Source organism: Phacochoerus africanus, chromosome 2 (assembly GCF_016906955.1).
Source record: "Phacochoerus africanus isolate WHEZ1 chromosome 2, ROS_Pafr_v1, whole genome shotgun sequence".
Classification (NCBI taxonomy): Eukaryota; Metazoa; Chordata; class Mammalia; order Artiodactyla; family Suidae; genus Phacochoerus; species Phacochoerus africanus.
In genome coordinates, this window is record NC_062545.1 from 221,410,269 (window position 1) to 221,434,475 (window position 24,207).

Here is a 24,207-nt window from a genome sequence, read left to right on the forward strand (position 1 = left end):
ATGGGATCATACTAAGCATACGGGTAAAACTTAAAAATACTCATTTATTAACATACACTTATTTTGGACATCTTTTATTAGAATTTCACTGTGAGCATATTAAGAGTAAATGAATCAATAGAAAGCAGTACTTACAAGAAACTGACCTTTGTTTGAAAAATGGTATAACAGAGAGAAAGTAATACAGAATGGAAGAGAATAGCTGAAGGCATTTTGGTTCTTAAACAGGTGGTATAGCATGTGGCTCAGTGCTCAGACCTGAGTTTAAACTCAAAGTCAACATTATAATCATAACCATAGTATAGATTATTAGCATGGACCCATTATATTTGGGTCAATAGTTTAAGCACTTCCTTGTGATATAATGCAGCACCAGCATCTATGTATCTAGCTTTATAGTTTATTAACTGCAGTCCTTCCAAGCTGGGTTTCCTTATTTGTAAAATGGGCATGATGAATGTGACTATGTACCTCATGGAGTTGGTAGGAGGATTAAATGAGGGCTTGTATATAACATGCTGCTATATGGTAAGTGCTCCATAACTCTTAGTTATCATGAAATACATGATTTATAAAACAGTAGATGGTAGTCACCCTTGTTATCAGTGACTCTCAACCAGGAGTCATTTCCCCAGCTGTTCTGCAGAGGACATTTGGCAACATCTGGAGACATATCAGTTTGTCCCCACTAGTGGGGGTGTTGGTTGAGGGGATGCTAATGAATAATGGTCAGGGATGCTGCTTAACAGCCTTGATGGCAGAGGAAAGCTTCCCACAGCAAAGCATTATAGCAAATGTTGGTGCTGCTGAGGTTTGAAGGATGCTGCTATAGAGAAATGGATATGCGGTACTGTCACAGGTGGAGGGGGGATTTGCCATCACACTCGCATGATGAGCAGGTAAGCACTCTCATCATCCATGTACATGTCTGTAATAGAGGTTGACAGTATCTGATTCACCTGGTTTTTGCGGAAATTTAATGAAAGACTGTTTAATACTTTTGTAAACTAATGTACTATGCAAATAGAGGTGGGTTCTAAATTGTTTTCTTCAACCTTTTAAATTATTGTCATTATTTCCCCACTATGGTGCCTTTTTAGAAGCTTTCTTCTAATTGCTTTCTCCCACTGTGGAATTTTAAGACTATAGGTGTGCTGTATATCTGTTTATGTAATCGGATAGCGTCAAGGTTTGGAGGGTCACAACCCACTGTGATATCTAAGTTTTTTTTGTTTTTGTTTTTGTTTTGCCTCACAAGAACTAATTTATATTCATTGCCCTTGGGGTATTATCACTGTCATTGAGAAGGCATAAATAAATAAAAGAAGAATGGATTCTAAAAGTAAAAATAACCATTATGGTGTTTTAATTATTAAACTAAAAGCAGTTTAATACCACTTATTCTGCATTTTGGGTCCTACTGAGAATGTAATAGAAAATTCAAAAACAATAAATACTACTGAGTTAAAATGCCTTAAAGAGGAGTTCTCATCATGGCTCAGTGGAAATGAATCTGACTAGTATCCATGAGGATGCAGGTTCAGTCCCTGGCCTTGCTCAGTGGGTTAAGGATCCAGCATTGCCTTGAACTGTGGTATAGGTCGCAGACACGGTTCAGATGAAGTGTTGCTGTGGCTGTGGCATAGGCTGGCAGCTACAGCTCCAGTTCGACCCCTAGCTTGGGAACCTCCATATACCGTGGGTGTGGCCCTAAAAAGACAAAAAATAAAGTGCCTTAGAGAAATTAAATGTCTATAGCCTGTGTAAGGCTAAAATGTCTATAGCATTTCAAATGGACAGAAATGCTCATGAAAATGAATGGAGATTTAGTGAAGTCTGAAAAGGCAAAAATAAAATCTGATAGAGGACAAAAACATGAGAAATTGAAGAGAAGATGAAAGCTTTCTAGAGAGGCAGCTAATTTGAATTTAAGCTTATCATGAAAAGGAAACATAAGGGAAAGGTTTGAGAGGCAATAGGATTGAAGGGAAATTGAGCTGGATAAGAAAGCTGAAGGAAATAATGTTCTCTTCTGGTAGGTAAAAGTTACTACATTAACTAGATAGCTCCCCCTCACCCCCCCCCCCCCCCCGCCCAACTTTGTTTGGAAAGGAAAGATTAAACACAACTAAATCTGGAAAGACAGTGGCATGTAACAAATAAGGGACAATTGGAAGCTTATGGCTTATAGGTTAGCTATCTGGTCGTAGGCCACAGGTCTGGAAGGAATTTTTTTTTTTTGTCTTTTTGCCATTTTCTTGGGCCGCTCCCGCGGCGTATGGAGGTTCCCAGGCTAGGGGTTGAATCAGAGCTCTAGCTGCTGGCTTACGCCACAGTCACAGCAGTGCCAGATCTGAGCCACATCTGTGACCTACACCACAGCTCACGGCAACACCGGATCCTTAACCCACTGAGCAAGGCCAGGGACCGAACCTGCAACCTCATGGTTCCTAGTTGGATTCGTTAACTGCTGAGCCACGACGGGAACTCCTACCTATTCCCTTTGTTCCTCATTCCCCACCTGCCTTCTGTTTATAAATCCCCAGCAGAATGGTCATGTCTGAGGTTTCAGCCCACATCTCACCAAGAGCAACTTCACAGACCCTCCTTCTCTCGTCGGCTCAGCCTTCCTACCTCCCAGCCATTCCCATGGGTCCTCACTTCCTTACTTTTGCTGGTAGCTGACACTTGTATTTGTACCGCCTTCTTCGTGCTTCATTTTCTACATTCATACTCCTTTTAATTCCTACTTCCTCATGTGGACATTGAGAGTGAGTAAGAGCCTCACTTGATGGCTAAAGCTCAGAGAGGTACATGACCTGCCTTGGTCACACAGGTAGTAGGATGAGACTCTGGGTCTTTGACTCTGAATCTAATGTGCTCTCTTCTCTTTAGTCTGGGCCTGTCTGGCAACTTGACTGTATGTAGATTTTCAGTTGACATTTTTTCTATGATGAACGTATAGACAGATAACATTTTCCCTTGAAGATGGATGGATGGTGGTAAATAGACACACTAAAGGTATCCGCATTATAAAATTTTTATTTTATCCTGCTCATTTGTTAGCATCTGCCAGCAACTGGAAATAAAGCTTGAAATCTGCTTTTCTGTCAGCAAATGTTTTGTTCTTGTCCAAGATGAGAGCTAAACATTGATTCCACAGAATGGATATCTTCCGTTCTGGTACAATATAGTTCACTGAGTTTTTAGGTATGTGCTATAGGTTAATGACCATAGATGGAGGCCAAAGTGTTCACAGGCAGTGCTGGGTGTTACACTCCTTGAAGTTAGAATATGCTGCGCTTATTTTTGTGCCCATGAGCCTAGCCTGGCCCTGGTACATGATTGGTGTGTAGCACATGTTTATTGAAGTAAAGGAGCTATTGTTTCCCCCCTTGTCTATATGGCATGTCTGCCAAGTTTATAACAATTCTCCGTTCTCTGGGAACTCAGAAGTGGCCTTGGCTATTTCTTCCCTGAACACCTTTACCCATCCACCTCCAGTCATAGTTAACTGACCAGCTTGATCACCTGACTATATCAGCCAAATTCCTCTCCATGAGATTTGGGATTGAGATACTGAGGGACTGAGTGTTAGTCTCTGTGGCTAAACCCAGAACATAAAGATACAGGAGCAGTAATAGAGCCATCTTGTGGATTGAAGGTTGGAGAAACTAGACTTCCAAGGGAAGAAGATGAAACCAGTATATAGAGAAGAGCAGACAGAATAGTGCATGAAATTCCCAGGGTATTCCCATCCAGTCTGGAATGGGCAGTCTTGGTTGCATTTCTGCATTTGATCTGTGAGACACTCTCGTGTTCTTATAATAAATTCCCTTTTTTTTTTTGAGTTGGTTTCCATTATTTGTAATTAAATCTCCTCTACTACTACATCAAGATTCAGATTTCTAATTTCAATGGAGGAAATTATACTAAACAGAAAAAATACATATAAGGGGGAGAAACCAAACTTGGTTTATAAAATATAAACAGAAATCAGTTGGGAATTTTATATGTGTGTGTGTGTGTGTGTGTGTGTATTTAGGATTGGTAGAATAATGCTGAGGGGCTCTGTACTTAGTTTTGAATGGAATTTTTCCTCCAAGGTGGAGTAAGGGCATGAAGAAAAGTAATATGTGCCTGAAAATCATAGACAATTGTCAATGATTAAGTGAGGGACCAAATGGGATACGTGAGAAACCGAAGTGTCGCTCCTTGATGCTTTCTCTGTGATCTTTTGAGTCTGTGTCCACCCATCACTGCTGGTGAGGGCTCCCACAGTGGCCTTCTGTAAGCAGACTACTGGCACTGCTGTGCTTCTTCACACTGTGACTACAGTCATCTTCTAAAAATGCCCAGTTGATCCTGTCACCTCTTCCAGGTCAGTTTTATAGTAGTTTCTTTTTGCTTTTCCCCAAAAAGTCATGTAAGGTACAGCTGCTGTTTACCTGTTTAGCCTCATCTGTAGCCCACCTGCCTCCCTGCCTCTGTTCCTGCCATGGGCATCCTTTTAACTCCTTACCTTCCCAGGATCCCTACACCATGGGGCTTGTGCACAGTTGTCCCCTATACCGGATCACTCTTTTCTGCCACTTTTACCCAGCTTTCCTTGGCTTCTTGACTAGATCTTTCGTAATGGAGCACCATGTATCCATCTTTTCTACCATGTGTCATAGTAGCAATTTTTACTTTTTTTCTTTTATTGTGTATGTAATATTATATTTTGACTTTTGTATCCAATACAGCATGCTCGCCCCTCCAAATTTAGTTTTCATTTGTCACCATACTGTTGACTCCCTTTATCCATTTTGCTTTTCCCCCAATTCCCTTCCCTTTGATAACTGATACTCTGTTCTCTGCATCTATGTGTTTGTTTTAGTTTTGGTTTGTTTGTTTACTTTATATTTCTCATATGAGTAAAGTAATACTGTGTTTACTTAGCATTACTTAGCACAGATCCTCAAGATTCATCCATGTTTTCGCAAATGACAACATTTGCAATCTTTTTTTTATAAATGAGTAGTTGCTCATTGCATCTGTATAACACATTTTCTTTATCCATTCATATGTCAATGGGCACTCATATTGTTTCCATACCTTGGCCATTGTAATAATTCTGCAGTGAACATAGGGGTGCATATATTTTTTGATTAGTGTTTTCATAGTCTTTGGATAAATACTCAGAGGTAAAATAGAAAGATTATATGGCAGACCCTGAGGACTGCTAAAGCAATCCTGAGAAAAAAGAACAAATCTTGAAAATATCACATTCCCTTATTTCAAATTACATTGCAAAGCTATGGTAATCGAAGCAGTATGGTCTTGGCAGAAAAAAAGACACATAGATCAATGGAACAGAATTGAGAACCTAGGAATAAAACCACATGTAAATGGACAATTAATTTATGACAAAGGAGCAAAGCACACACAATGGAGAAAGGACAGTATCTTTACTAAATCGTGCTGGGAAAACTGGACAGCTACATGCACAAGAATGAAACTAGACCACTATTTCTCACCATACACAAAAATCTACTTGAAACAGATTGAAGACTTGAAAGTAAGATCTGAAACCACAAGACTCCTAGAAGAAAACATAGGCATTATGCTCCTTAACATTGGTCTTAGCAGTATCTTTATGGATCTATCTCCTCAGGCACGGGAAACAAAGGCAAAAATAAATAAACAGGACTACATCAAACTAAAAAGCTACTGCACACCAAAGGAAACCGTCAAAAAAGAAAACACAGCCTACTGAATGAGAGAAGATAATTAAAAAATATCTGGTAAGAGTTAGTATTCAAACTATATAAAGAACTCATACAACCTAACAATTAAAACAAACAATCCAATTAAAAAATGGGTAGAACATATAAAGAGGAATTGGTGCCCATCCTCCTTAAACTCTTTCAAAAGGTTGAAGAAGAAGGAATACTCCCAAAGACATTCTATGATGCCACCATCACCCTCATTCCAAAACCAGACAGAGATACCACCAAAAAAGAAAACTATCGCCCAATATCATTGATGAATATAGATGCAAAAATTCTCAACAAAATCTTAGCCAACCGAATCCAACAACATATCAAAAAAATTATACACCATGATCAGGTTGGGTTCATCCCAGGTTCACAAGGATGGTTCAACATACGCAAATCAATCAGCATCATACACCACATTAACAAAAGAAAAGTCAAAAATCATATGATCATCTCAATAGACGCAGAAATAGCATTTGACAAAGTCCAACATCCATTCATGATCAAGACCCTCGCCAAAGTGGGTACAGAGGGAACATTCCTGAACATAATCAAAGCCATTTATGATAAGCCCACAGCAAATATAATACTCAATGGAGAAAAACTGAAAGCCTTCTCACTCCAATCTGGAACAAGACAGGGATGCCCACTCTCACCACTGCTCTTCAACATAGTTTTGGAAGTCCTAGCCACAGCAATTAGACAAAAAAAAAGAAATAAAAGGCATCCATATAGGAAGGGAAGAGATCAAACTGTCACTGTATGCAGATGACATGATACTATACATAGAAAACCCTAAGGACTCAAGCCAAAAACTACTTGAACTGATTAATAAATTCAGCAAAGTAGCAGGATATAAAATTAACATTCAGAAGTCAGTTGCATTTCTGTATACCAGCAACGAAATATTAGAAAAGGAATACAAAAATATAATACCTTTTAAATCAAATACCTCAGAATACACCTGACCAAGGAGGTAAAGGACCTATATGCCGAGAACTATAAAACTTTAATCAAAGAAATCAAAGAAGATGTAAAGAAATGGAAAGATATTCCATGTTCATGGATTGGAAAAATCAGTATTGTAAAAATGGCCATACTACCCAAAGCAATCTACAGATTCAATGCAATCCCTATCAGATTACCCATGACATTTTTCACAGAACTAGAACAAACCATCCAAAAAATTTATATGGAACAACAAAAGACACAGAATCGCCAAAGCAATCCTGAGAAACAAAAACCAAGCAGGAGGCATAACTCTCCCAGACTTCAAGAAATACTACAAAGCCACAGTCATCAAAACAGTGTGGTACTGGTATCAAAACAGAGAGACAAATGGAACAGAATAGAGAACCCAGAAATAAACCCTGACACCTATGGTCAATTAATCTTTGACAAGGGAGGCAAGAACATAAAATGGGAAAAAGAAAGTCTATTCAGCAAGCATTGCTGGGAAACCTGGACAGCTGCATGCAAAGCAATGAAACTAGAACACACCCTCACACCATGCACAAAAATAAACTCCAAATGGCTGAAAGACTTAAATATAAGACAGGACACCATCAAACTCCTAGAAGAGAACATAGGCAAAACACTCTCTGACATCAACATCATGAATATTTTCTCAGGTCGGTCTCCCAAAGCAATAGAAATTAGAGCAAAAATAGGGAGTTCCTGTCATGGCGCAGTGGTTAACGAATCCGACTAGGAACCATGAGGTTGCGGGTTCGGTCCCTGCCCTTGCTCAGTGGGTTGACAATCCGGCGTTGCCGTGAGCTGTGGTGTAGGTTGCAGACGCGGCTCGGATCCCGCGTTGCTGTGGCTCTGGCGTAGGCCGGTGGCCACAACTCCGATTCAACCCCTAGCCTGGGAATCTCCATATGCCGCGGGAGCGGCCCAAGAAATAGCAACAACAACAACAACAAAAAAGACAAAAGACAAAAAAAAAATTAGAGCAAAAATAAACCCATGTGCCCAATCAAACTGACAAGCTTTTGCACAGCAAAGGAAACCAAAAAGAAACTCAAAAGACAACTTTCAGAATGGGAGAAAATAGTTTCAAATGATGCAGGGGACAAGCGCTTAATCTCTAGAATATATAAACAACTTATACAACCCAACAGCAAAAAAGCCAATCAATCAATGGAAAAATGGGCAAAAGACCTGAATAGACATTTCTCCAAAGAAGATATACAGATGGCCAGCAAACACATGAAAAAATGCTCAACATCACTGATTATAAGAGAAATGAAAATCAAAAGTACCATGAGATACCACCTCACACCAGTCAGAATGGCCATCATTAATAAATCCACAACTAACAAGTGCTGGAGGGGCTGTGGAGAAAAGGGAACCCTCCTGCACTGTTGGTGGGAATGTCAACTGGTACAGCCACTATGGAGAACAGTTTGGAGATACCTTAGAAATCTATCCATAGAACTTCCATATGACCCCGCAATCCCACTCTTGGGCATCTATCCAGACAAAACTCTACTTAAAAGAGACACATGCACCCGCATGTTCATTGCAGCACTATTCACAATAGCCAGGACATCGAAACAACCCAAATGTCCATAGACAGATGATTGGATTCGGAAGATGTGGTGTATATATACACAATGGAATACTCCTCAGCCATAGAAAAGAATGACATAATGCCATTTGCAGCAACACGGATGGAACTAGAGAATCTCATACTGAGTGAAATGAGCCAGAAAGACAAAGACAAATACCATATGATATCACTTATAGCTGGAATCTAATATCCAGCACAAATGAACATGTCCTCAGAAAAGAAAATCATGGACTTGGAGAAAAGACTTGTGGCTGCCTGATGGGAGGGGGAGGGAGTGGGAGGGATCGGGAGCTTGGGCTTGTCAGACACAATTTAGAATAGATTTATAAGGAGATCCTGCTGAGTAGCATTGAGAACTTTGTCTAGATACTCATGCTGCAACAGAACAAAGGGTGGGGAAAAAAAAGGAATTGCAATGTATACATGTAAGGATAACTTGATCCCCATGCTGTAGGAAAATAAAAAAAATAAAAATAAAATGGGAAAATAAAAAAAAAATGGGTAGAGGAACTGAAGAGACATTTTCCTAAAAAAGACATACAAGTGGTCAACAAGCACATGAAAAAATGTACAATAGGAGTTTCTGTCTTGGCACAGTGGTTAACGAATCCGACTAGGAAGCATGAGGTTGCGGGTTCGGTCCCTGGCCTTGCTCAGTAGGTTAAGGATCCGGTGTTGCTGTGAGCTGTGGTGTAGGTTGCAGACACGGCTTGGATCTGGCGTTGCTGTGGCTCTGGCGTAGACTGGCAGCTACAGCTCCAATTAGACCCCTAGCCTGGGAACCTCCATAAGCTGCAGGTGTAGTCCTAGAAAAGAAAAAAAAAAGTTCAATATTACTAATTATTAGAGAAATGCAAATCAGAGCCACAATGAGATATCACCTCATGCCCATTAAATGGATATTATCAAAAAGTCAAGAAATAGCAAGTGTTGAAGAGAATGTGGAGAAAAGGGAATCCTCATACAATTTGCACCTCATAAATTGGTGCAAACCACTGTGGAAAGCAGTATGGAGGTTCCTCAAAAAATTAAGAATAGAACTAAAACAATAGTTTCGAGCATTGAACTCTACTAAGCCCCAGGAGACCTTGAAAGGAACTCAGGGGATATAGAGGGAAAGAGCATTCCAATTACTAGCAATTCCCAGAATTCCATGGAGGAAAGATGCTCTGACAGGTATGTCCTAAGGTCTGTAATTCTGGCAGTGAGCATAGGACTGAGCAGATGTGAATGGAGGGGAATCTTGGGGATCATTCAACGGAACAAGAACCTCTTAAGTCAGCTGATAGGACTGGCTATCATAAGTCCCTTTTCCTTTTCTCTGTGTGTCCCTTTAGAAAGAGTGCATTCAAGGATAAGACATAGCTTACCCTGCTGGAGAAGGATATTTCTTGTGTCTAGACTATAGAAGTAACTGTACTTTGAGCTAGGATTTCTGCATAAACTTTCTACCTTAAGAGGAAGAAGAGGACAGACGTTTCCAAAGGTAGAAGGATTGATAGAGAAGCTCTCTAAGCAGGAAAGTAAAGTCATCTTATGGAGGTGATGATAGACATTGCGGGAGAGAGGCATGAAAGGCTCTCAGGGAATGAAAAAAAAGAAAGAAAGAAAGAAAAAAGAGAAAGCACAAGCTACTTACCTGAGCATGTGGGACAGGAACTTCATGCTAGTTCAATGACCATATTTTCTGGCAAGTATTCCCCGAGCTCACAGCTCAGTAGATGGGCTAGTTAAACTTTTCTCAAAAATATATGTTTTACTTTAGGAAGATTAATCTGGCTGCAAATTTAAGAAAAAAATTGAAATCCTGAAATGTTCCAGTTATATAAAAATTACATGGCATTTTGTTTTTTCCATGAAATGAGATAGTACATAGTGCTCTGCAAAAAGCATTTTTGTTAAAATTCCAACAATTAAACCCAGAAATCCTTTCCAAAGAGCTTAACAAACACCATCCATGCAGTATGAAGCACAGGAATTATCAGGAGAACACATTTTTCAAGAATTCATCCCCCGCTTCCCTTTCACGTGGGAGGTAGCCTCTTATTCGTGGCTGTTGGATGTAACCAGTGAACCGAATGCTTGAAACCAGTTTGATGGTTGGAAAAGAGGTTATAGATTCTCACAGTGTGTATAGATTTGGAGAATTTCATTGTTTAACTTCACATGTGGATGATTCTAACCTCACGCTACTTTAAGTCAGGCACACTGGGTAAAGTATATGGATTCTTGTTCTTGAGTGAAGTCTTCAGGGGAGCTGAAAAATGTTTTAACAGGTCTGAATGCTGCCGTGAGTTTAAAATACTGTCTGTGCTTCTGGTTACATGAGAGATATTTTTTGTAAGCATGGGTTTTAATTTTTTTGGGGGGTGGGTGGTATTGATGAGAAATTTCCTGTGTATTTTACACAGTACCAAGGGGACAATGGAAATGATTGATAAAACACCAAGTTTAATAAATAGATTTTGGGGTCTTTTTTAAAATGATCTCTGTGGGTTAGTAGATGCAAACTATTACATTTAGAATGAATAAGCAATGAAATACTACTATATGGCACAGGGAACTGTAGCCAGTCTCTTGGGGTAGAATATGATAGAGGATGATATGAGAAAAAGAGTATATATATATATATCCTTGTATATATATATATATAAATATATATATGACTGGGTTACTTTGTTGTAGAGCATAAATTGACACAACACTATAAATCAACTGTAATTAAACAATTTAAAAAACAAAAACAATGACCACTGCTTGAGCTGTTGTTGATTTATTGTTTTCAGAGTTGTAAAACCCGACCAATGTTTTATTCATATCTGTTAGCATTATTGGTCATAGGACCTAAATTTGTATTCTTGAAATAAAAAGAAACTTTCTCCATCCCTAATGAAAAGGAGGAACAGAGGGAATGTGGTATCTGGCACACACATACTCCTTGAATGATCCTGTACATTTGTATTATTTTTCACTAAATATTAAACACTCAATCAAATAATTGGTATTAAATTCTTTGTATGGGTGCAAAAGCTCAGCCTAATTGAGGCCAACCTCTCTTCTGGGCATTATTTCAGAATACACATAAGGTGGTAAGGCCACACGCTCCTGAATGTTTCCCTTCAAGACCTGGCAGTGTGTCCCACCCCTGAAACCACCACCCCGTCCACTTTTTCCCTCGACTTACTATCATTGGCCCAGAGACAGATCATTCCAGCAGGAAGTCTGCCGTTTTGAAATGGTTTATGCAGCCTTTGTAACAGGAAATGATTTATTATTCCTAACTCTCATTCATAAGGCAACCATTAGGAGCAAGTGTAGGGATCAAAGCATGGCCATAGGGAGGATTTTAGTTTGTGACAAGGAAAATCTCTTTCTATTTAATGGGGAGAGGCATCTCTGACCTTTATCTGTATGGGTTTATGCTGGGAGATAGGCCCTATGGGCATTCCTTGACTTGAACTGAAGGATCTTTCTAATATGTAGGTATGTTTTAGAAATGAAATTCCCGAGGTCCTCATCTGGGGTGATCAGTTGGTGAAGAAAAGCATCCAGTTAATATTTTTCTCAAACCTCTGCTTTTTAAAAATTTATTTATTTATTTATTTATTTACTTACTTACTTTGTCTTTTTAGGGCTGTACCCGTGGCATATGGACATTCCCAAGCTAGGGGTTGAATCAGAGCTGCAGCTGCCAGCTTACACCACGGCCACAGCAACGCCAGATCCGAGACGCATCTGTAACCTATAAAACAGCTCACAGCAGATCCTTAACCCCCTGAGCAAGGCCAGGGATGCTCGTCAGATTCTTTTCCACTGAGCCACGACAGGAATGCCAAACCTCTGCATTTTTTACTTTGATTTTTTTTTTTGACTGACAAGTTATTTCTCTTTCAGGCCCCAAAAAGGACTGTCATATGAACCTGAGGGGGTCACAGAAACCAAACAAAGGACTCTACTGTTTAGCCAAAGGATACCACAAGAGGTGCAAGACTCAATGAACAGGGCCAGAGACCAGCTGTGCATGGCCAGGTAGGAAGATGAGAAACAGTTCATTCTCATCTGTGGTGGTTATTGGCACAAAAAGCTTGTGAAGCATGTCACCCCAACTTCAGGATCTTGGATTTTAATTTTTCAAAGACTGCATGGCAGGCACATCTTCCATACAACTAACATTAGTAAATTGTATTTTGAAACTAATACACACTTTGGTGATTAGCAGCTTGGGGACTACCTGCTATATTTCTTGAGAAAAACCCCCAGAGAGTCAGAAGTAACTCTAGGACTGAGGCCATTTTCAGGGTGTGTGCTTCATCATTTTTAGGTATTGGGCTTCCCTTGGGATTCAGTCTGCAGCCTAGTCTGGAGCAGGCCGCCTACAGCTTAAATTCTTCTGAGACAAAAGAACAAGAAGGAGTTGTTATTATCAAGGAGCAGGCAGGGTACACTTTTCCCTTGGCTCCAGGGATGAGCAAATTTAAAGGGTGGTCATGACATGGACAGAATGATATTTTTAGTATATGAACTGATTCCTCCCTCTGGCAGCTCTTATTGCCTCAACCTCTGGCCCCAACTTCATTCTGCCATCATTTATTGTGTCATGGAATAAAAGAGTTTCACTAAAGAAAAAGAAAAAAAAAGTTTTGATTTTCAAAATTAAGACCCTAAGGATATGTGACATAGAAATTGTGCATTGGCGCAAGGCTTCTTGCCTCTGATAGAACATGCAGTTTTCCAGGTGTGCTGGTGATGAGGGGAAGGGAGGAGAGGGCTTAGTCTAGGGAGGGAAGAGCTTTTAGATATCAGGAGGCCAAAGGGCAGACAGAAAGGCAGATGGGGAGCGGAAAGAGCTCTTAGATGCTGCTGGTCCCCCTCTCTTCTGAGAAAGTGGCTTCGTGCCCTGCCCCTCAGAGGGAAAGTTGGTAAACAGAGAAACCCCAGATTGTGTGGGTTGTCATTACTTCCCAAGAAGAACCTGAAGAGACTATAAAACCCCATTTCTTGGGAGAGAAATGGCTGAGTGGTGTCTAAGGTCCAGAGTCTGAGCCAACCTCAAGGAGTTACATGCACACAGCATAGCAGTTGGCTGTGAGAATGAGTCCTCAGGAGTTCCTCTTGTGGATCAGTGGTAATGAACCTGACTAGAATCTTTGAGGATGCAGGTTCAATCCCTGGCCTTGCTCAGTGGGTCAGGGATCTGGTGTTACTGTGAACTGTGGTATAGGTCTCAGATGCCGCTGGGATCCTGCATTGCTGCAGCTATGGTGTAGGGTGGCAGCTGCAGCTCCAGTTTGACCCCTAGCCTGGGAACTTCCATGTGCTGTGGCGTGGCCCTAAAAAGAAAAACAAAGGACCTACACCCACAACTTTTGATTGGCATCTGACCCTGGAGCTGTCTTGTGGGACTGAGCCCTTAACTTGTGGGATGGACTCTACCTCTAGTAGATAGTGTGAGAATTGAATTGCATTTTAGGGCCTCCAGGTGGTATTAGAGAATTGGTCGGTGTGGTTGAGGGGGGAACCAACTTGTTTGGGATTAGAAGTGTTTTAAGTAAAAATAGTTCAGATCTTTGGATATCATCCCTATTTTCCAAGGCAGAGTTCACATCTTAACATTTCCCAGGCATCTTCACAGACTTCTCAGTTATTATTATTTTATCTGTCCTCATATTCCTTTAGCACTTCTCACACTCATCATAGCAGTTTATCAAAGTCAGCCTTGTGTTTCAGGATGTGTTAGTGTGAGCTGCTGGGTGAATGAACCCCAGAAGGGTTCTGTCTTATGTCCTCACATCACCTGCCATGGATTCAGCATCTTCAGCTGGTAGGTGTTTTGGTGCCTGGTACGTGATAAAACCACAGTAACTATTTGGAAAACTAAATTGAGTTTAAAATCCTCAACCTCATGGTGAAACGTGAGAGAGCTCCTTGAAAGAATGTTTCGTTGTCCCTGATTTTGATTCTGCCACTCTTTTTCTTCTTTTTCTCCAGCACAACTTCAAATTTTTTCAAACATACAAAACATTTTAAAGAACTGTTGAGTGATCACCAATATAACCACCACCCTAATTTCCATTATATATGTCCTATTATATGTATATATCTGTAAATATTTATGTAGTCTTATTTGTTTATCTGTCATCCCTCCCTCAGTCAGTACAAATTATTTCTTCCTCTCTGCCTTTCACATATAACCAATGTTTCAGAGACCTTAGACTCTGGAATCAGATCTGGGATTCATTCCTGGATTTAGTCCTTACTCCTTGTATGGCCCTATGGTTGTTCCTTAACCTGCATTTGTTTCCCCCTTTGTAAAACAGAGAGAGGCAGTGAAGCCTGTTTCACAGGTTGTGGTGAGGATTAAATGTGATAACATAGATAAAGGGCCAGGCACATGGTGTATGTTCAGTACCACAGTAGCAGGAGAAAAAGTGCAAGGTAAGTATTTATTTCAGCCATCAACACTCATTTGCAATGAGTTGTGCTGCTTGTGTTCTTGCTTGCAGCCTCTGCTTTAGGCCCAAGAAGGAAAGAAATTCACAGGAGATAGTCAATCTCAGACTCTTCCTCAGTTACCAGCAGGAGGATTCTAGAGGTGAGTAAGAGGGGACCTGGGCTTTGGTGTGGAAACCAAAGCTGCACCATCAAAAGGCTATAGAGTCAAGAGTAGAGTCACCAGTTATCTACTTTAACCCAGACAAGATGGGGGGTCCTCATGATGAACTAAAACTCGGAAGAAACTTTTCTAAAAACAGAGATGGGTTCAGGGAGAATGCCAGGGCTCTCCTGCAGCAATAAAAACTACTTCCTGAGCCTTTTGGTATATGTGTGTATATATATATATGTGTGTGTGTGTGTGTGTGTATGTATATGCATACATATATATTTTTTTCTTCTTTTTATGACCACATCTGTGGTACATGGAAGTTCCCAGGCTAGGGGGCAAATTAGAGGTGCAACTGCTGGCCTACGCCACAGCCACAGCAGTACCAGATCCAAGCCACATCTGCAACCTATGCTGTAGCTTGCAGCACTGCTGGATCCTTAACCCACTGAGTGAGGCCAGGGATTGAACCCACATCCTCATGGATACTAGTTGGGTTCTTAACCTGCTTAGCCACAACAGACACTCCAGGTACATATTTTCTGAGTGTAGCCCCTCACTCTCCACTCTTAGGCTATATGATATCTGTAAATCAGGGAATCAGGACTATACTCAGATCATCTTGTTCCTGAAAAGACCCTGGAGAGGTGTAGCTAGAGGTGGAGGATGAGATCTCCTTCCTCATGGCCTCAGATCAGCCAGGATTGGGGATTGTTGCAAGATGGGAAAAAGAAAATTTCATCCTTTGTTTCCAGCCCGTGTGCTCATCACGCCCATCCCCTTGCCCAATCATATCAATGCCCTTCATAACCCTCAGTTTAATTGTGTTGAATACAGGATGGCAGGAATATGATAATTGTGAGTGAATTAAACTATGGCCCACCTATACGACTTGTTTTCTGCTGCACACTTAGAGTTGAGGCATCTTAGTTCCATATTTGTGTTTGCCAGTCAAATTATCCCCTCACGAAGGGCAAAACGCCTACTGTCCTCCTCCTAATGGTTTGCACCTTGGATGACATAATACTCTGTGAAACTGTGAACAATACAAGTGCCTGCATCCCCCTGATTCCACTCCCAACCCTGAGAGTCTGTGTCAGTGGGTCTGGAGAGCCCACTGGAATCTACATTTTAAAAATCACTCCACATGACTTTAGTTCATAGCCAGAGCTGAGAAGTACGTCTTGCCTGCAAAGCTGTATAGCACTTCTTAGTAAAAACAGTGAGAGATGAAGCATGTCTTCTTTTGAGATGCAAAATTTTGCTTGACCTTTTCATTTTGCTTTGTTTTCTACCAGTTGATGGGCAGACAGTGGAAAACCAGCTAAAATGAGAAGATTGGGAATACTTCCAAGGTAGACAAAGTTGGGCATAGAATAGAAATAGACAACCCAGGAGAGAACTTGAGACTCTCAGCTAAAGGAAGAAGAACTAATGGAAGTTATCATGGTTGGTGTGGAAAGCATCAGAGGGATTAGCAGGCAAAGGGCATAACTTAGAACAAGAAAAGCAGACAGAAATGGAGTTACTGGGTGTGATCAATTCTTAAACATCCATCTTTCACTTTTTGACATCCCAGGCATCTTTTGGCCAGGTACCAGTTGGGGTAGAGACAATTGCCAATTGTCATTTCCAGTGCAAGGCAGATTTTGTTGTTATTCTTGATGATGTACTGGAGAACTTCACTTCCTCATGGTTTTAGTTTGGTAACAATTTAAGGACTGAAGAAAGAGTAAAATCCTGATTATTGTCTGAAAACTTGTCATTTGCTGGTGGGATCAAAAAAGTAACAACATCAGAACCTTCAGAGCAAATATTAGTTGCTTGGAAGAAAATTCCGGAGATAACAGTGGAATGCTTTTTAAAGCAATATTGCATTCTCAATGTTCTTAATGACACAGGCACTAATAACCTGTGAAAAATGGGAACAAATATGACAGTTTTGAGTTGGCCCAGGAAAATTGGAATCTAGATGTGTGAAGAAGTTCAGGGTGTAGTTCATTGGCAGCAATTTTTTCTCTCTTAATGTTATATAATAGTTGTGTATCTTATAATCAGCATGTCTTAGATTTAGTGTAATATAGTATTTGTGTTGGTCTTTATAAAGGAGAATATTGAAGGAAATTATTCTCTAAATAATCACCCAATGAAAGCATATATAAAACTATAGGAGATGGCCCAGGGTGCACAAATCTCTGTATGTCTAATTTCCATAAAGGAATTTCTCTTTGATAAAAACAGAAGAACCACCATATGTTTAAACAATAATAACATTTTAAAAGAAAAACATTTGGTTTTCATTAAAAATGAATTATTCCTATTTATTGGAGTTTGTTTGGAAAACTAAGTAGGCATATGAATAGAAACTGATAAAGATACCCAGGTAGGCTTCCAAAATGTTTTTCATAGCTGGAGCTCAGTTGTTCATTTCTCCCTTTTGGGAGGGAGCACCCCTGAGAAGCAGTCATTTTCTCTATAGTGCATGCCTCATAATAGACTCCCTCAAGACTCATAATCCATAAATCCCACTCCTCTTCCACATGCTTCACTTTGAATATATCAAAGTAGCTTTCATATAAACCTCCCTTGGCTGTTCCTTACGTGGAACATCTCTCTTCAGAGATTTACCATACTGTCTTTTTTTGAGACCTTTCCATAATCCAGTTTCTCCTCTGAATCCCTTCCAATCTGTCTATATCCCTTATAACTAGGTGACATGGGTCCCACTCAATCCAGGAGTGTCAGTTTATGCCTGTTTTACAGGCTTGATTATCACCTGCAAATCCTTTTATTCTAAAAACTGTCCTGATTAGAATGTTATCATATGTGGCCAACTACTTACAGCCAGAGGTGTTATCTAAGAGTGGACTGAGTAGTAAAGATGTGAGCAGGACTTTCAGTTCATGTCCTCCATCTCAGTACTTTACATGTACAGTTGAGCAGATGCATTAGTGACTTGAGTCATATCATGCCATTGCCTCATGTGAAGCTTGTGGAAGAGGGGTGTGGTTTATGGATGGCACCCCTTAAATCCATGCCTTCCCTGTGCAGCACTGGTTCTAGTGCTTCTATGGCATTTGTTTCTACAAAATTTCATGGTGTTGGAGTTCCCGTTGTGGTGCAGTGGTTAACGAATCCAACTAAGAACCATGAGGTTGTGGGTTCCATCCCTGCCCTTGCTCAGTGGGTTAACAAACCTCCATATGCCGCGGGAGCAGCCCAAGAAATGGCAAAAAGACAAAAAAAATAAATAAATAAAAAATAAAAAAGGCTTAAAAAAATTTCATGGTGTTACAATTCAACACACTGTCCTTTCTATCAAGAATTTTGTCATCCAAAATGCTTTTATTCCTACCAACTTTCAGTTATCAAAAGATGTAATTCTGCTTTTCTGTATCATTATGTAGATTCTTGGTTAAAAATATTGCATGGGATAATCTTGTGGCATATCACCTCTTTCCAGTTTGACATGTGTTCACATCCTAGTGTCATCTAACATCACAGACCTACTTAATGGTAGTATCATGCAGGCCATATATTTCTTCCTTTTGCATAATCATATTTTGGGAGACCTTAGCAAATGCCTATTGAAACTTCACATATCTAATGTAAAATACTTCTTCCTAATCTATGCATCTAGATCTTAGAGCAAAAAAAAAAAAAAAAAAAAAGAGGGGGAAGCAAAAATAGAGTTAAGTTTACCATGACTTTTTTTTTTTGCCTTTTAGGGCTACCCCACAGCATACCGAAGTTCCCAGGCTAGGGGTCAAATCGGAGCTGAAGCCAGCCTACACCACAGCCATAACAACATGGGATCCAAGCCGAGTCTGCAGCATACTCCACAGTTCATGGCAACACTGGATCCTTTACCCACTGAGTGAGGCCAGGGATTGAACTTGCATCCTCATGGGTATCAGTCAGATTAATTTCTGCTGAGCCACGACAGGAACTCCATACTGTGACTCCTTGACTTCTTGGTGAGTGTACTTCTTTTTAGCCCCCATGGGGCCTTGGAAATGTTGATTGACACGTAGACTAGGTCACTTCTCCATGAATATTTGTTTATCCAAGCACAATTTTTCATTGACAAACAAGCAGAAGATCTTGTGCCTGGCCCTTTCTGTGAAAAACGCCTATTTTTTCACACCTGTCAAGGGTATCTACTTTGGGAAGTCCCCTAAACAGCTCAGGTCCACACTATAGTATGAATTGACTACTTGCTAATCATGTAAATATTATTGCTGAAACAAAAACACGATTGAGGCTGGAAGTGTGAAACAAATGCAGAAAGTGCCAGCTCTTTAATATAAGCAATTAATTAAGCATCGTTTTTAAGTCTGGTGACAGGTGCCAGGGTGTTAAGCAAATCAAATATCACCATCTGCTGAGAGACGAGGCTTTCAGGAAGCATTCCCTACACTGAATGGAGTGGTGGTGGTGTTGAAATGGACTTTCTGAGGCTTCAAAAACTAAGGACACCTACAGAGACAAACTGCTTTGTGGCTATGTCTGTAACAGATCAGACGAACATGTCTTGAGTCAGCTGAAGTGGTATCTTTCCCTCTTCCTCATCATTGCTGTTTAAGTTTTGCTTTCCTTCCCATGGGTTAAAACAAGGAAACATTGGGAATTGAAAATTTTAGATTTTAGCCTCTTTGACAAAGGAAGTCAAGGCATGGGGAATTGTGAATAGTGTTGGGATAGATGGTCCATAGGGTCTACCACAGTCTTCTCCCCAGCAAAATGCACACACATGTCCACATATACACATACAAATTTGCCAGATGATTTCAAGAATTTCTTTAAGTGGAGGGTGAAAGGGCAGCAACTCTATAGAGCCAAACTGAAAGAGAGCCACTCACATGGATTCTCAGCTCAGTCCAAAGCCATGGAGCATGAGAGAAGCAATAGAGGAAGAAGATAGACATCAAAAGAAAAAAATAAAAATATATGAATGAGAGAGTCAGGTAGAGAAAAGAATGGCCATAAAGGTTATAGGTAGCAGATACGGGGTACTAACAGTGAAAAAGAAATACAATGACGAAGGTGGGGGGCAGGGAAGGATAAAGCAATATCACAGTGGGGTAAAGGGAAAGTATCTGAAGCTTAGGTTTATGAAGCTGAAGGCCCAGGGGTCAGCTCTCCAGCAGGGGCTGGGGGTAGCCGAGGTGGTGGTGGTGGAGAGCACCATTTAGTTAAAAGTTGGGCCAGGTGCCATTAAATTCCGTAGAGTCACAGGACATTCATTAGGAATTCAAGGGTGTTCTCCAGAAGGTCTGGTGACTTGGAGATCTGCAGTGTGATAGAGAACAAACAGCCGAGCAAGATAAGCTTAGCTCTGGAGAATGCCGAAACATGGTGTTGAATTAGGTTTTGTAAACAATTTCTAGTGGAGTTTATGATGGCACCTTGTAGTTAGGTTCCTTACAGGTTTGTAAGATCTGATCACCATGTTTGGGATTATACATGTTGCTAATGACATACACAGAAGTGGCAAAATAATTAGCGCTGTCCCGGAAACCATCACCTACCACCTATGACAGACTTTCCACACTTGGAAAAAATATAGACCCATCCAGCATCACATGGCAGAAGCATAAGCTTCTTAAGGAACAACACAGGTGTTTGAACCACATATGTTTCCCTTGAGAGAGTCTTTGGTCAATCATCGAGGATATCATGTTGGAAAATAAGATTAAAAAAAAAAAAAGGAAATCATGTAGCTGAAAAAGAATTAATGGACTTTTCCATGGGAATAAATACCTGATTTCTGAACACAGTCTATACCCTGAACAGTTTCCTAGAAATGACACAACTGATTAATTTGTATAAAGCACTCCAGTTGTCATACAGCAAGTTGTAAAATGCCTCCAAGTGCTGAAGGAGGTAAGCAATTTAGAGGAGTTTAAGATTTTTACCTGTATCTAATCTGGAGGCCCACCTAGTAAAACTTTGCAAATCTGGGGTTCAGGGTAAAGCGTGGTTTGAAAGACGCACCTTCTGAAGTCAAACCACTTAGGTTGGGATCTTGGATTCACCACTCATCAGTTGTGTGATTTGGGAACAAGTTACTTCACTTCTCTGCCTTTATTTCCCCATCCATAAAGTAGGGACAAACACTTCCTAGGATGTTTTTCAGGGCTAAATGAGATCATCTTTATAAAGCTCACCACAGGGCATGGCACAGTAAGCATCTCAAACACCCCAGAAATACATGGATGGATGAGCAATCTTTTCCCTTAATTGCCTCCACATTTTTTAATTTTCATTTTTACATCAGTACTGTGAGTTTACCTAAAGAAACCATGTTTTATTATTAGCTTCTTGTGAAAAAAATCATATGAATTACTGAGAAAGTGTTAACCATCTTTTTTGCAGGCATCAAAACGATGTCATATTTAGAAGTGATCACATTTCTGGTTTTGAACCCCTGCTTATTGGCTCCATGACTTTGAAAAGTTGCTTAACCTCATTGGCCTTGGTGGCTTTAGTTGTAGAATGGGGATTCTGTGTAGTTTGAGTTAATAGATATAAAATGGTAACATCAGTGCTGGGCATGTAGAAAACACTCAGGGCTGCCATTGTCATTGACTTGCTGTTAACCAGGCATCTTCTAGAAAAGAAAATGGAGATAAGATGATATCACAAAATGGCTTTATTCATCTTATACATAATACACTGAACTTCCAGACTCATAATATTCAAGATGAAAGTTTGGAGGATGCCTACATCACGAATTTTTTCCCCATGGTCAACCATTAACAACAAAGTGAACATCTACACAGACAGAGATGGCCAACATATGGCTGATCCTACCTGACACCAGGGCCATGGCAGACTTTACAAGTCCATCATGGCACTTTTACCTACTGAGTTCACATCCAGCCTTTGCATTTTTCTCAACACAATGTTCTACATAACCATTGTCAATTTGGTTGGTGTTTTATGAAATGAAACATTTTCCATCCTTGTTCTGGTATCAGGTCTTCGGAAAGTGTTACTTGCCTGGAGAATGAGGAATTGATAAATTTTTAAAGTAAGCCCCTTCCAATGAATTTCCATTCAAACTTTTAAGTGCTGAGAGATAGTCCCCCCTCAAACCTGTGAATAAGGAGGGTGAGTTATATAAAAGAGAGCGGAAAGGTTGGCTGGCAGTACTCACGCCCTATTGCTGCTTTGAAAGATGCTGCTAAGACAGAGGACATAGATAGCTCCAATTAAAAAAAGAGGTTTACTGTGGTCTGAGGAAATCATTTGACAAATGGCTACTTTTGCTGTTGACTCAGGGAATAATTTTATGGAAAGACAGCCAGGTTATAACATCTGGTATATCACAAAGCTGGGAATCTTTCATTTTGTCTTAGGAGAAAGATGCCGATGACTAAATGTAAAATGTTTCCTATATATGGATGGGTGTAATTGTCTGTTAGGACTGCCCTAACAAAATATCAAGGACTGGGTGGTTGATACAGCAGAAATTTATTTTCTCACTGTTCTGGAGGCTGGGAGTTTGAGATCAAGGTATTGTCAGGTTTGGTTTCTCCTGAGGCTTCTTGCCTTGGTATGCAAATGTTTGCCTTCTTGCTGTGTCCTCACATGACTTTTTTCTGCGTGTGCACCACCTATTCAGTGTCTCTCTCTCTCTTATCTTATAGGGTCACAGGCCATATTGGAGTAGGACATCCACACGTCCTGACCTCATTTACCTTGAATTACCTGCTTAAAAGCCACATCTCCAAATATAGTCACTCTGGGGGTTAAGGCTTCAGCACATGCATTTTGAAGGTATGTAATTCAGTCTGTAACAATTTGTACCCACATAACTCCAGAATCCTATAACCCCAGCGTTGTTACTTATACTCATCGTCATGTGATTCTAGTTTTGCCAGAAAGCATTGTCATGCTAGTTAAGCACTAAGAAGACAAAGAAATGTATGCTCACTTTAGAAAATTTTCCATCTCTTTCAAGTCAATAAGACAGATACATCAATGAAAAATGGGCAAAGATACAAGAGTGAAAATTAAAGAAAAAAATACAAAAAGCTAATAATATGAGTAAGGTGATAGGAATTTTAGCTTACCTGAGACACTTATCATATATGTATATGCTGTCTTGGTATAATCATGAATAGAACCCTTTTCATTGTCAAAAGTGTTCCCTTTCTGTGTAAGGATTGTCTTCACAACATTTTTGTGGTGGTTGAGGATTGAAGGCAGTTTGGGAGCAGAGAAGCCAAATGTGTTGGATTCATGCTATTCAGCAAACAGACTAGCTATATCCATAGCAAAATAAATGGGTCTTAAAAATGCAGTGTTGACTGAAAAAGATTGAGGTTTACAGTAATAATATTTGCATACCACTAATATCTATGCATGTTAAACTTTATATTTTATAAGAACACAGACAAACAAAAGGGCATGTATTAAGCACATTGAAATCTGTGCCATGGAACAGGTAAGGAATATCACTGAGATAAAGAGGAAAAAGAAAAAAAATGAGAGTGGTCTTAAACCAAAGATGATAAGGAACTGTTGAGAAGTATGATCAATCCAGCCGTAGTATCTGAAATTGAAAAGGAAGAATTCTATCAAAATAGATAAAATTGTAGAATTTTAAAAAGTATTTTAAAAATTAAAGTGTAGATTTCTTGAGAAATTGGCATTTGTTTGCTTATTCTCTGAAGTTTAAAGTGCATTTGAGTCTGCTTAAATAATTATCTTAAATAGGACAAAATAAACATAACAATAATTGAATGAGGGAAGCAGAATAGAGAGTATATAGAACTAGAAAAGATAAGGCAAAGTCAGGTGTGAAGTTCACATCTAAAATTAACACCAGAAGTCCCATAGATTTTCCAGAGGTGGGTTGCAGTCTTGGCGCTAAACCAGAGAGATGCCCTCACATTCGTTGTCCACCTTATCTGTCTTAACAGTCACCACAAAACCACCCCAGGCACTAAGAAGCAGCCCAACTATTTCCCATTTCAAGATCAGAGAGAAATTTCTCCCTTGAGCTCTCCTAAGAAGGGCACTGTGTAATGGAATAGTGACCTAGAAAACTAATTTCTACAGAAAGACTCATTCCAAAGCAGTGTTGAATACCTAAATGCTAATTTACTCTGACAGGGTTTGGGCTCCTTCAATTTCTGCAAAATAACTAGGTTTCAGTTCCAGAAGAGTTCAGGAAATCTGTGGCCCACAGACATTTGGGCCTTTCCACTGAATTATGAACCATAGGGCCAGAAATTCCCAGTCATGATAGCAATAGC

The 24,207-nt window shown here is 40.0% G+C and overlaps 1 long non-coding RNA gene across 5 annotated transcripts in view; it reads left to right on the forward strand.

Moving 5' to 3' along the window:
- LOC125120032 (uncharacterized) overlaps nt 1-24,207 on the forward strand; it is a 164,523-nt gene that overhangs the window by 68,693 nt on the left and 71,623 nt on the right. For 4 of the 5 annotated variants that reach the window (XR_007133232.1, XR_007133234.1, XR_007133230.1 and 1 more), the window contains exons 2-4: nt 12,232-12,366; nt 14,841-14,929; nt 22,594-22,723. This is a non-coding gene — a long non-coding RNA (uncharacterized LOC125120032). The remainder of the gene's footprint in view (nt 1-12,231; nt 12,367-14,840; nt 14,930-22,593; nt 22,724-24,207) is intronic. The other variant, XR_007133231.1, reaches the window with a different exon arrangement.